The following is a 14,221-nucleotide window of genomic DNA, read 5'->3' as shown; positions in this document are numbered from 1 at the left end:
TGAACACCGGATTGTGCCATCACAGCAACCAAAGTTCTAAAAAGATGCAACCATTTCGGAAAGGATACAGTAAGCTTTTCATGAATCTCCAAATGAAGAGAAGCCTCCAGTTCATTCTGCGCAAAAAGTGTCAAATGTGTCACATCTTCATACTAGTCTGCTTTTCAGAAAAAAAATGGGTTTATTCATGCAAACACACACTTGTCATCTTTCTCCTGAAAGTCAAGATAAAATATAATACAATTAAATTAAATTAAAAGGTCAGCACAAAAAACAATGTTGTGGGTTCATAAACATTCACACAATGCATTATTTTGTGCTTTTGTATCAAATATAAGATAATGGAAACACTGATTTGAGCAAAGTCTATATTGAGGTGTATGTTTTTATATTTTCCTCTTTTCATATTTCTATAAATACACAACACTGCTACTTTTGAATATTAAATATTATTTGTCTGATACTGTATGCCTCTTCTATTTTATAGTCTTTCTCTCTGTGATATATACATACACACACACACACCAATCCTTTGTAAATTCTTTGTTAGCACTGTCACATATTTATCTTTCCGCTACACTTCCTTTTAGCTTAACTAATATATGTAATTTAAAGAAAAACCTAAAATTTGAAATATAATAGTCATACTTAAAAAAGTTTTGACTGTTTTGAAAGATATTGTTAACTCCAGAGTCATTCCTGATTATGAATACAGGGAATTTCTCTTAAAATGCTAGAATCTTCCAAAACTGAAAAAACATTTTAAGTATGACAACTACAAAAAGGATATTTAGGTCTTCATTTAAAAAATTAATAAGTGCAGCTGAGCAACTGATTTGCATGTGCAATTATTGCAATGCCACACATGAACATTTAATTTACATGTGCTATTGTGGTAACTGGATGTGCTACGCCCGGGGCAATTCTGCACCAAAAAAATGAAAATTCTGCATCAAAAGTTTAAAGTTCTGCACACAATATTTTAAATTTTTGCAAAATTCTGTACATTGTATTTGTCAAAATAACACAATATAATCATGTCAGTTTCATTTATTTTGGTAATTTATTTCAAAATACCTATCAGCAACTATATCTGCAACAACACAACCAAAAAAATTATATATTTTTTTGACATATGGATTCCTAACTAGGCATATTAATGCAGAACTATAAGTTACAATTCAGAAAGGTATTTCCCACACCCGCCAGAAGCAGTGCAAAGGCTTGGGGGAATCAGGGATAATGGAGGAGCTAAGGGAGAGGAAAGGAGCCTTGAGTGAATCTGGAGGGTTGTTGGGTATGAGTAGGAGAAATATGGAACAGGTTTTTTGGGAGGGGGAGGGATTGCTAGGGAGTTGGGAAGCCTCCCCCATACAGACCCTGGCTGATCCCAAGCCTCTCCCATTCAGTCAGGCACATCTGCCACTGTCCCTGCACCCCCACATCCCCAAATGTCTCTGCACTGTCCTGCCCCATCTCCATGTGTCCCTGAAGCCCCCTCTCCCATCCCCAGGTGGCAATGGAGCCCCACTCCCATTCAGACCCTAACTCAATGCTGTCACCCCACTAGCTCCTGAGTCCGCGCACCTGTCTGCCCCCTCACTAGCCAGTCTGTGACCCCCTCAGCAGCTCCAAGTGCCCCACTCTGTCTGTCCTAACCTGGCTTTGTAGGCAGGATGCTGTGATGAACTTCTACTCCTGGGGCAATTCTGCGCCACTGCACAGGCACAGAATTTTTTTTACCTGCAGAAAATACATTCTTGCAGAGAAGTGCTGCAGTTCTTCCCTTTTCCCACCAAAGGCTGCTGTGGTCCCAGAACAGCTGGCTGCATTCATGCTGCACATGTGGAGACATTGAAAACCCTCCCTTAGCTAGATCTACAAATACAGAACTATGTAATTAATAAAGTAGAACTTATTAAAATCTCTGCCATTCCTATTAACTAATAGATTCTTCTTCAGCTATATGATTTCCTTTAATGATTTCTATCTCACCATACTGTTCCACAATAAACATGCATCTGCCAATTTATTCACAGTTCCCAGCTTGGCATCATACTTCAGTTCAAGGCAGATAAAACACCAAGCAAGAAGAGGAACATAAATACAGAAAGAAGAGATAAACCCTTTGGCCTCCACTTTCTTAGATGTATTCACATGTGAAATGCTAATAAGCATCATAATAACTATTCCAACAGAAAGAAAAAGGTTTTAAAAGCCCCTGAATTTAGTACAGAATAACCTTTCCCATAAGTTTTCCTAAAACATGGCAAACAGAACATTCTTACCTAAGAAAGCACACCGTTGCCATATTATGCACTGCTATAGTACAGTAACACAGTTAAACATTTGGGTCTTCCTAAATGACTTTGGAAAATGGGCACTGGATGAGGACCACTGAGAAGTTACAAAGAGGCACAAGATAAAGGATCTAAGTGCAACATATTTTTCTGTTTCAAATGCCCAGAAAAGGCTGTAAAAAAACCTTGTGTAGTCTGAATTTATGAGCAAAAATATATAGATCACATTAGTTTTAATGCATAAGAATGCAAACTTTCTTTCAGATATCTTCTTATCCCGCCCCCTCCCATTTTGTATACGTGCTCTCTGCTGAGACACCCATTGACAAACGAATTCTGCTGATGCGCCCATCCTCTCTCACATGCCACATGTAGACTCTAGCTCTGGGATATTCAATTTATGTCCATCACTGGCAATCTTATTGCCCCACTGAAGCTTTCGGTGCTCACATGATTGCCAGCCATGCACAGGCATTCGTTGGTAAACACACTTCAGAATTCTTTCTTTTTCCATTCTAATAATATATCCATACCAAGAAAGTCACCAAAACAGAACCTGTGCAGATGGAGGTGGTTGCTGGGTTAAGCTTCAAATATCTTCCTTTCTGATCATGTCCTGCCGCTTGATATGGAGCAGCTGAAGAAGACGAGGAGAATTGAAAATACTAGCTCTAGTTCCCACCACCAAATATAGGCTTTTTCCTCAAAGCCTCCCCGAGACAGCAGTAATGAATAGAAGGGCCACTGAAAGGAGAGGGGAAGCCTAAAAGAAAGATAGATGGATACAGCTTCCCATGCTCAGAGTAACTCCAGCAAAGCAGAAGAGTAAGACAAAACACTTGTAACCTCCCTTTCCTCCTGGGGTTACTCGGGAGGAGGCAACATTCACCTGTGTGCCCAGGTGCCTGATGTTGTTGACAGTAAAGGAATCATAGAATATCAGGGTTGGAAGGGACCTCAGCAGGTCATCTAGTCCAACCCCCTGCTCAAAAGCAGGACCCATCCCCAATTAAATCATCCCAGCCAGGAGACCTTAAAAACTTCTAAGGAAGGAGATTCCACCACCTCCCTAGGCAACGCATTCCAGTGTTTCATCACCCTCCTAGTAAAAAAGTTTTTCCTAATATCCAACCTAAACCTCCCCCACTGCAACTTGAGACCATTACTCCTTGTCCTGTCCTCTTCTACCACTGAGAATAGTCTAGAACCATCCTCTCTGGAACCAGCTCTCAGGTAGTTGAAAGCAGCTATCAAATCCCCTCTCATTCTTCTCTTCTGCAGACTAAACAATCCCGGTTCCCTCAGCCTCTCCTCATAAGTCATGTGTTCCGGACCCCTAATCATTTTTGTTGCCTTTGCTGGACTCTTTCCAATTTATCCACATCCTTCTTGTAGTGTGGGGCCCAAAACTGGACACAGTACTCCAGATGACGCCTCACCAATGTCGAATAGAGGGGGACGATCACGTCCCTCGATCTGCTCGCTATGCCCCTACTTATACATCCCAAAATGCCATTGGCCTTCTTGGCAACAAGGGCACACTGCTGACTCATATCCAGCTTCTCGTCCACTGTCACCCCTAGGTCCTTTTCTGCAGAACTGCTGCCTAGCCATTCGGTCCCTAGTCTGTAGCTGTGCATTGGGTTCTTCCGTCCTAAGTGCAGGACCCTGCACTTATCCTTATTGAACCTCATCAGATTTCTTTTGGCCCAATCCTCCAATTTGTCTAGGTCCGTCTTTATCCTATCCCTGCCCTCCAGCGTATCTACCACTCCTCCCAGTTTAGTATCATCCGCAAATTTGCTGAGAGTGCAATCCACACCATCCTCCAGATCAGTTATGAAGATATTGAACAAAACCGGCCCCAGGACCGACCCCTGGGGCACTCCACTTGACACCGTCTGCCAACTAGACATGGAGCCATTGATCACTACCTGTTGAGCCCGACAATCTAGCCAACTTTCTACCCACCTTATAGTGCATTCATCCAGCCCATACTTCTTTAACTTACTGGCAAGAATACTGTGGGAGACCGTGTCAAAAGCTTTGCTAAAGTCAAGATACAATACATCCACTGCTTTCCCTTCATCCACAGAACCAGTAATCTCATCATAGAAGGCGATTAGATTAGTCAGGTATGACCTTCCCTTGGTGAATCCATGCTGACTGTTCCTGATCACTTTCCTCTCATGTAAGTGCTTCAGGATTGATTCTTTGAGGACCTGCTCCATGATTTTTCCGGGGACTGAAGTGAGGCTGACAGGCTTGTAGTTCCCAGGATCCTCCTCCTTCCCTTTTTTAAAGATTGGCACTACATTAGCCTTTTTCCAGTCATCCGGGACTTCCCCCGTTCACCATGAGTTTTCAAAGATAATGGCCAATGGCTCTGCAATCACAGCCTCCAGTTCCTTTAGCACTCTCAGATGCAACTCGTCCAGCCCCATGGACTTGTGCACGTCCAGCTTTTCTAAATAGTCCCTAACCACCTCTTTCTCCACAGAGGGCTGGCCATCTATTCCCCATGTTGTGATGCCCAGCGCAGCAGTCTGGGAGCTGACCTTGTTCGTGAAGACAGAGGCAAAAAAAGCATTGAGTACATTAGCTTTTTCCACATCCTCTGTCACTAGGTTGCCTCCCTCATTCAGTAAGTGGCCCACACTTTCCTTGGCTTTCTTCTTGTTGCCAACATACCTGAAGAAACCCTTCTTGTTACTCTTGACATCTCTTGCTAGCTGCAGCTCCAGGTGAGATTTGGCCCTCCTGATTTCATTCCTACATGCCCAAGCAATATTTTTATACTCTTCCCTGGTCATATGTCCAACCTTCCATTTCTTGTAAGCTTCTTTTTTATGCTTAAGATCCGCTCGGATTTCACCGTTAAGCCAAGCTGGTCGCCTGCCATATTTACTATTATTTCAACTCATTGGGATGGTTTGTCCCTGTAACCTCAACAGGGATTCCTTGAAATACAGCCAGCTCTCCTGGACTCCTTTCCCCTTCATGTTAGTCCCCCAGGGGATCCTACCCATCCATTCCCTGAGGGAGTCGAAGTCTGCTTTCCTGAAGTCCAGGGTCCGTATCCTGCTGCTTACCTTTCTTCCCTGTGTCAGGATCCTGAACTCAACCAACTCATGGTCACTGCCTCCCAGATTCCCATCCACTTTTGCTTCCCCGACTAATTCTTCCCGGTTTGTGAGCAGCAGGTCAAGAAAAGCTCCCCCCCCTAGTTGGCTCCTCTAGCACTTGCACCAGGAAATTGTCCCCTACGCTTTCCAAAAACTTCCTGGATTGTCTATGCACCGCTATATTGCTCTCCCAGCAGATATCAGGAAAATTAAAGTCACCCATGAGAACCAGGGCATGTGATCTAGTAGCTTCTGCGAGCTGCCGGAAGAAAGCCTCATCCACCTCATCCCCCTGGTCCGGTGGTCTATAGCAGACTCCCACCACTTCATCACTCCTGTTGCTCACACTTCTAAACTTAATCCAGAGACACTCAGGTTTTTCTGCAATTTCGTACCGGAGCTCTGAGCAGTCGTACTGCTCCCTTACATACAGTGCTACTCCCCCACCTTTTCTGCCCTGCCTGTCCTTCCTGAACAGTTTATAACCATCCATGACAGTACTCCAGTCATGTGAGTTATCCCACCAAGTCTCTGTTATTCCAATCACGTCATAATTCCTTGACATCACCAGGACCTCCAGTTCTCCCTGTTTGTTTCCAAGGCTTTGTGCATTCGTATATAAGCACTTGAGATAACCTGCTGATCACCCCTCATTCTCAGTATGAGGCAGGAGCCCTCCCCTCACAGACATTCCTGCCTGTGCTTCCTCCCGGTATCCCGCTTTCCCACTTACCTCAGGGCTTTGGTCTCCTTCCCTCTGGTGAACCTAGTTTAAAGCCCTCCTCACTAGGTTAGCCAACCTGCTCGCAAAGATGCTCTTCCCTCTCTTCGTAAGGTGGAGCCCGTCTCTGCCCAGCACTCCTCCTTCATGGAACACCATCCCATGGTCAAAGAATCCAAAGCCTTCTCTCCGACACCACCTGCGTAGCCATTCGTTGACTTCCACGATTCGACGGTCTCTACCCAGGCCTTTTCCTTCCATGAAGAGGATGGACGAGAACACCACTTGCGCCTCAAACTCCTTTATCCTTCTTCCCAGAGCCACGTAGTCTGCAGTGATCCGCTCAAGGTCATTCTTGGCAGTATCATTGGTGCCCACGTGGAGAAGCAGAAAGGGGTAGCGATCTGAGGGCTTGATGATTCTCGGCAGTCCCTCCATCACATTGCGAATCTTAGCCCCCATCAAGCGGCTAAGAATCTTAGCCCCCATCAAGCGATCTGAGGGCTTGATGATTCTCGGCAGTCCCTCCATCACATTGCGAATCTTAGCCCCCGGCAAGCAGCAGACTTCTCGGTTTTCCCGGTCAGGGCGGCAGATAGATGACTCAGTCCCCCGGAGGAGAGAGTTCCCGACCACCACCACCCACCTCCTTCTCTTGGGAGTGGTGGTCGTGGAACCCCCCATCTCAGGACAGCGCATCTCATGCCTTCCAACCAGCGGAGTCTCCTTCTGCTTTCTCCCCCCAGACATATCATCTGGTCCACTCTCCGCAATGGTACCTGTGGAGAGAACATGAGAGCGGTTAGTTACCTGTGTCCGCATTGCTGGAACCCGGACATTCCCCCTTCTTCTTCTGGAGGTCAGGAGATCCTGAGTATCCCAGTGGTGATGTTGGATAGGTGGGAATCCTCTAGCCACCCCTCTGCTGCAGTCCTTTTACTTGTAAAGGAAATTAAAATTTGTGGTGTCTCCACCTGGCTGGGCCCTGTGCACACTCAATGGCATGCCTTGGGAACCTCCAGGAATCTATACAATGGGTCTAACTCAAAAATACCAATTATAAACAATATATGTCCAATATACAGAGATTGGGGTTAAAACACCTTTACTTAACAATTTAAGAAAACATGCTATAACAGACTGAGATTAAATGTCACAACTAATGTCACTCTCTTTGAACTAATTTTAGCTGTCCAAATGTAATAAAGATCATGTAGATGGTTTTACAACATAGCAACAGAGACACGGAGAACATAAAAAAGTAAGATTCAGACAATAGGCCTAACAGAATCCAATAAATTCAATATATTTCAATAGGATATTCTGCACTGACTACAATATTTTGAAAGTATTACTCTTAACATTTATGAAAAATCTTAAATAAGAACCAATGTATAAAAGAGCTACTTGATCATTTGTTAGACAAATATCAAAGATATGCATAGTAATGCCAGAAGGAGTGCTTTGGTGTGTTCTATTTACAGAATTTTAATTACATTTGCAGTTTGAGTTGGTCCTCCAAAGAATTGAAAATAAGCAGCCATTGCTTTTTTATTGCTATCTGGTGTTCCCCCCAGTGGCTTCATTTTGAGCATTCTGACTGGCAATTGTTCTAGGCTCATTTCTGCCAGTATTGCATTTGTTAATTAGGCTAAGAGTAATGCAAAAACTACAATATAACATTTTATCAGAATATGCTAACCCTCCTCTGTGCAGGGCTATTTAAACAGTTTTCTTGACCTTTTATTAAACTGCTTCTAATATGAAAATATTCTTCTAAATATTAGTTATATCATCTAAACTGGATGCATATTTAAAACTTGATGGGTTCAGATATGTAATTCTTTTTTCCCCATATTCTCTTTTTATCTTGAATTCACTCTCCTCCCCAACCTCTTAAACATATTAGAATAACAACTTTAGGTTTGCCTTTCCATATATAAATAAATTAATTAAATTGAAAGAACTTCAACAGGAGAAACAGAAAATGATGCACCCCAAAATACCCTGGTGGTTAGGGCACTCACAGGCGAGGCCTATGTTCAAGTCTGTGACCCATATTAGAGAGACCAGGGATTTAAAAAAGAGGTCTCACACAACCCTAGTCAGTGCCCTAGCCACTGACCTATTGGCTATAATGAGCTCTTTCTCTCTGTATGTGGTTTTACACAAGAAAGTTCCAGGTTTCATCCTCCAGGGCACTCACTGACCTGGCTTAGGTGCCTAACTCCAGGAGAAAGTTCATAGCTGAGAATCTCAAGTGGAGATAGGTGCCTAGAGGTGCAGATCAATGGGAGTTCTCCTTGGTCACCTTGATTGATCGGTCCTTCAGCCCTTGTATAGATTGTACCGGTCACAACATGTCTTCCATTCTTCTCGTATCCTGGCCTTCCTTCTCCATGTGCAGCCATGTCTTTTCATGATAAAATCTTTCCATCTCTTTGGAGGTCGGCCAAGTGGTCATTTCAATTCCCATGGGTACCACTCAGCAACAGCTGCAATCTATCAATCGTCAGTGAGCCTTACTATATGCCCAGCCCATTGCATTTTACTATGCCTGCTCTCAACAATGACGTCCTGCACTCCACTCTGCTGTCTAATCACTTCACTGGGGACTCGGTTGTGGATTGAAATTCCCAGAATTCTTCTTTTCATCGCCCTCTCCGTGACACACAGTTGCTGCTCCTCTGTCTTCGTCAGCACCCATGTTTCGCTGCCATACAACATTGCTGGAAGTACTGTTGTGTTGAAGAGGCTGGCACATGCTGCCTTGTTGATTTTTCCTTGGAGGACATCCTTGATAGAACTAAATGCACACCAACCTGCTTTCTTTCTTCGCGAGAGTTCACCTTCCTGATCGGGATGCATATTTATTTCTTGACCCAAATAGCATATTGCTCAACTTTTTCTATTTTTTTCTCCCTTGATTGTTATTTGGGCTTTTGGCAAGGTATCAGAATGCATAAATTTCATTTTGGAGAGGTTAATCTTCAGTCTAATTTGGCTGCTTTTTGTGTTGAGTTCTTGCAGCATTTTCAACACGAATCAATGGGCCCCAACTTCTTGTGCGCTCCTCAATCCATTCTATGATGGTGGTGGGGAGTTCAGTCGACAAGAGGCTGTGAAGAATCTCAGGGGCCAGAAAAAGGGCTGCCCTCTCAATGTGCACCCATAACTGCAGGACACTGATAAGAGATGACTCGATCAACCATCAATGGGAATTAGATGGCTAAATATCTTAGAGGGCAGGGCCCAAGCCCCACCTCCCTCCTGCATTTCATTCCTGTCTATTAAGTGGCTCCCTATTCAGCTTGCTGACTTCTGTGAAACCGTTTTTTAGGCATCTCTCTCCATGCACTGTGTGGGGTGCCTGGATGCCCAGCTTGAAGTTGAGTATTCCAGTTGGCAGTAGGGAATCTAGAGACTAGGTATTGAAAAGCCTAAGCACCTTTGTGGATTTTGGCTTCTGTCTTTGGCCTTGTCTACACTACCGGGGTAAGTTGACCTAAGTTATGCTGCTCCAGCTATGTGAATAACATAGATGGAGTCAATGTAGCTTAGGTCAACTTACTGCAGTGTCTACATCACGCTGTTGACGGGAGACACTCTCCGGTCAATTGACCTTACTCTTCTCGTTCCAGTGGAGTACCGCAGTCGACCGGAGAACACTCTGCAGTTGATTTAGCAGGTCTAGTGACTTCACTAGACCTGCTAAATTGACTTCCGCTGCATCAATCACATCAGCATCAATCCCTGGTAAATGTAGACATGGCCTATGATTCCTTACCATTGTTACATGCCATGGTGTCAAATTTGACTCATTTTAAACCAGCACAATAAGAGTGGGGACCCAATTTTCAGCCTTCTACAAGCCCTTCCATTTAAGAAGCCCATGAAATAACTTAAATGAGAAGAGAGACAGGTGTTGCAAGTGCAAGTGAGGTTGCCTAAGCAAAGATTTCTGCCATCTCCCACTGCTGCAAATGTGGCAGAAGTCAGATTGCCCTCAGAGATGATGGTGGTCCCTTAGTGACCATTTGATAGGCAGTGCACAAGAGAATATAGATGTGCAGAGAATGGGACTATGGAGACAACAGGGAATGGGGTTGTGTAAGGAGAGAGGAAACCCAGAGCTGCTGAATGTCACACATCTCACCTGAACTTCATGTATCCGTAGCCCTGTCATGGCTGCACACAGCCCATCATGAATGTCACATAATTGCCAGAGCTACGGGTAAGAGCTGTAATTTTACCTGCAACTATTAGATGCTTCTGTGGAGCCTAGATTCAGGCAGCCAGGGTACATGGTTACTTCTTTTGGCTGCTTGTCTTGCTGGATCGGAGCAGGAAAGGTGCAGGAGAAGCAACAGCAGCAAAGAGGTGGGGAAGATGCAGAGAAGTAGCTAGCTGGCAGGGACAAAAGGTGAAGGGCAGTTCAATACTAGCCCCAGGCTCCCGTGAGTTTCCAGTCAGGCCCTTTGCCCTTCCCAGAGAAGCACCGGAACCTCTGCCCAACCCCCAAGCACCTGCCCCCACAGAGAGAGATCTCTGCCACATATTGGCCCCAGACCTCTGCCTCCTAGCCAGTTCCTCAGACCCCCTGTCCAAGCCCTAGCAAGATTAGAGGGAGCCCCTTTCCTCTCATCAAGACCCTCAAAGAGACTTCACAAGACTCCTGTTGCCCAGCCAGATCCCAGATTCCTGCCTTCCAGAGAGACATTAGCCACTAGCCCAGCCTGTCCTCACAGACAACACCCACCTATCTAACTCAGCACTCCCAGACAGCCCAACACTTATGCACCTACCCCAGACACCCATCAACAGGATTGGGGGAGGCTGTATTGAGGTTAATGGCAATATGTAAATTATCTACAAAAATACAAATTAGCTCACGAAATCATTTGCAAAAATATCTTGCATAGAGTCGCATAGAACTTGGCATAGAAACCATGAGGAGTCAGAGGAATGTGAGAAACCAGATGATCCGGAGGTATCGTCAAACCTAATCTTCTATGATTCTAGGAAAAAAAAGGCAGACCAAAGGGGTGCAGAGGAATGTAGAGAGCAAGAAGCAGAGTGAGATGGATGCAAAGGAATGATGTAAATCCCCCTGCCTAACTATTCTGTATTGTTATAAAGGGGGATAGAAGGCCAGCTCCTCACACCCCAGGAAAAAAGAGAGTCTGTAAGTAAGTAGAGAACAGGGAGACCACACTTTTGTGTCTATATTTAAGGCTGAATATTGAGTCTGAGATGATCACACATAAATGGGGTGGTTCCTCCTACAGTTTAAAAAAATCAGAAGGCAGGTAAAAGAATAACCCAATTTATTATTATTTTAAACCCCATAATTTGTAAGATAATCACATGATTTTGGGGCATGTAACCTGATTTTTTAAATGTTTAGGGTTGGCAATAATGGAAGAATATATAGGTGATTGCCTAGTAGTTGAGCTTTTAAATAAAAAAATGTATTAGAATAAGTAAAACAAAATTTTCCCTAAAATTGTCTGTCTCTATTTGTTTCCCTGTAAATCTTCTGTTTAAAATAATCCACAGGCACTTTCTACCAGTTTCCCTGCTATAGATTTAAAGAAACAGTACACACACACTCACTCAGGCTCCTTCCATATACTCGGTCAACAAACTTTGGACCGAGGAATCAAGCATTCACTGGTGCCAACCTGTACTCAGTACTGCAGCAGCTTGACTCCACTTTCTCTCTTCTTCCTCCAGTGCATCCAGAAAGTGGGGAGGGGATTAAGTGGTGAAACCCGCATATGCTCCTAGAAGTGCTGGTCATGGATGCAGAACTAGAGTTCCTTTTGCAGTAGAAGATGTGGCCATAGAAATGACAATTCTTGTCCATCATGATCATACAACTGTGGAGAGGACCAAGAGTTTGTGGGGTTGAGGCCTGCTTTTCTTATGTTTCCTTGAGCTTTGGCAAATTCTGGCTTTGACCTCTGGCTCCTCAGTCTTGCTAAATGGGAGAAGGGAAAATGAGACTTAACATCAGCACTCAATAACTCAGGAAGAGCTGAAATTCTCCTTTAGTAGTTGAGGATTTCATAGCACAGGGAGTAAACAGCATACTGGATCTTCAATCTAACTTCCACCTGCCTCCCCTATGGGCATTGAGATGGGGAAAGAATCTGCTGGAATCTTACCTCTTTACAGAGCTGGAGCCTCAGAGCCAGGGCTTCAACAAAGTGCAGGAGGGCTTTCTACACATACCCACATATATCTGCTTTCTCTCAAACCTGAATGTCACACATTTTATACCTTTTGCTATACAAATAATTATTTGTCAGTTAAACTTAGTCATACATATTACTGCCATAGGTAACAGTCCCCACTCAGCACTTCTGGTGCAGAAGATGGGGGCCCGCAAGGATTCTAAAAAAATTAATACCGGCCACTCCAAGCTGATATTAAACTCCCAAGGTCACAGTTTCTTTCTGACCTTGGTTGGGTAGATGCTGCCACCACCCAAGTGCAAACTCCTTCCCCCTCCTTTTGAGAACTCAGGAAGATTTCTTTTATTAAAAAAAAACTTTAGATTTATTTTAAAAAAAGTTTCTCCCAATCCCAAAGGACCAAGCCCCAGACTCAGGTCAATATACAAGTTAGAACTTATCCACAAATCACGCTGTTGCCAATCCTTTAGAATCCAAAATCTAAAGGTTTATTCATAAAAAAAATTCCTTTACCTGGGGAACTTTGTTAACCCTTTACAGGTAAAGCAAGCAGAGAACAGCCATCAAGAGGGACTTTATAGCTAACTGTCTGGGTGTTCATAAAAGGGAGCTACCACCCCCTTCCCCCCCCACACACCTTCATTTATCACATGCCCCCCAAATCACAGATGGTGCTGGCCAACCTGGTTCAGATCGGGTGCATTTCTTCCTGGATGTTTAGGAAACAGAGTTAATAAGATACATGAACCTTTATTCTTACTAATAATTACATGAAGAACTAAACAGTACTTTTAACATTTCAAAGACTACAATTACTTAGAATACAGGGACATTTTTACCCAGATGATTCTGGGAAACCTTCCCAGGAGAAAGAAAAGGAATACTTGTGGCATCTTAGAGACGAACAAATTTATTTGAGCATAAGCTTTCGTGAGCTACAGCTCACTTCATCGGATGCATTCAGTGGAAAATAAAGTGGGGAGATTTTATATACACAGAGAACATGAAACAATGGGTGTTACCATACACACTGTAACAAGAGTGATCAGGTAAGGTGAGCTATTACCAGCAGGAGAGCAGGGTTGGGGGGGACCTTTTTTAGTGATAATCAAGGTAGTCCATTTCCAGAAGTTGACAAGAATGTGTGAGGAACAGTAAGGGGGGAACTAAACAAGGGGAAATAGTTTCACTTTGTGCAATGACACATCCACTCCCAGTCCTTATTCAAGCCTAAGTTAATTGTATTCCATTTGCAAATTAATTTCAATTCAGCAGTCTCTCGTTGGAGTCCGTTTTTGAATATTTTTGTTGAAAGATTGCCACTTTTAGGTCTGTAATCGAGTGACCAAAGAGATTGAAGTGTTCTCCGACTGGTTTTTGAATGTTGTAATTCTTGACGTCTGATTTCTGTCCATTTATTCTTTTACATAGAGTCTGTCCAGTTTGCCCAATGTACATGGCAGAGGGGCATTGCTGGCACATGATGGCATATATCACATTGGTAGATGCGCAGGTGAATGAGCCTCTGATAGTGTGGCTGATGTGATTAGGCCCTGTGATGGTGTCCCCTGAATAGATATGTGGACACAGTTGGCAACGAGCTTTGTTGCAAGATAGGTTCCCAGGAGAGTGCATCAGCCACTTTGTTAGAGGCTCCTGAAATGTGTTGTATTTCAAAATCAAAGTCTTGACTGAGAGAAGCCTCTTCAGTGCAGCATGGTCAATCTGCAGGTGGAAACGCCATCCCCCAATGTATAGGCGTAGCTTCTCCAGAGCATACACAGTGGCATAACATTCTTTGGGAAGACTGATTTCTGTAGCGTTTTGGTGCCTGACCTCAACCAGAGACTGACCAGTGGCTTTCCCTCTCAGAAA

This window comes from Lepidochelys kempii, chromosome 2 (assembly GCF_965140265.1).
Source record: "Lepidochelys kempii isolate rLepKem1 chromosome 2, rLepKem1.hap2, whole genome shotgun sequence".
NCBI classification, from domain to species: Eukaryota; Metazoa; Chordata; order Testudines; family Cheloniidae; genus Lepidochelys; species Lepidochelys kempii.
This window is presented reverse-complemented; position numbering follows the sequence as displayed.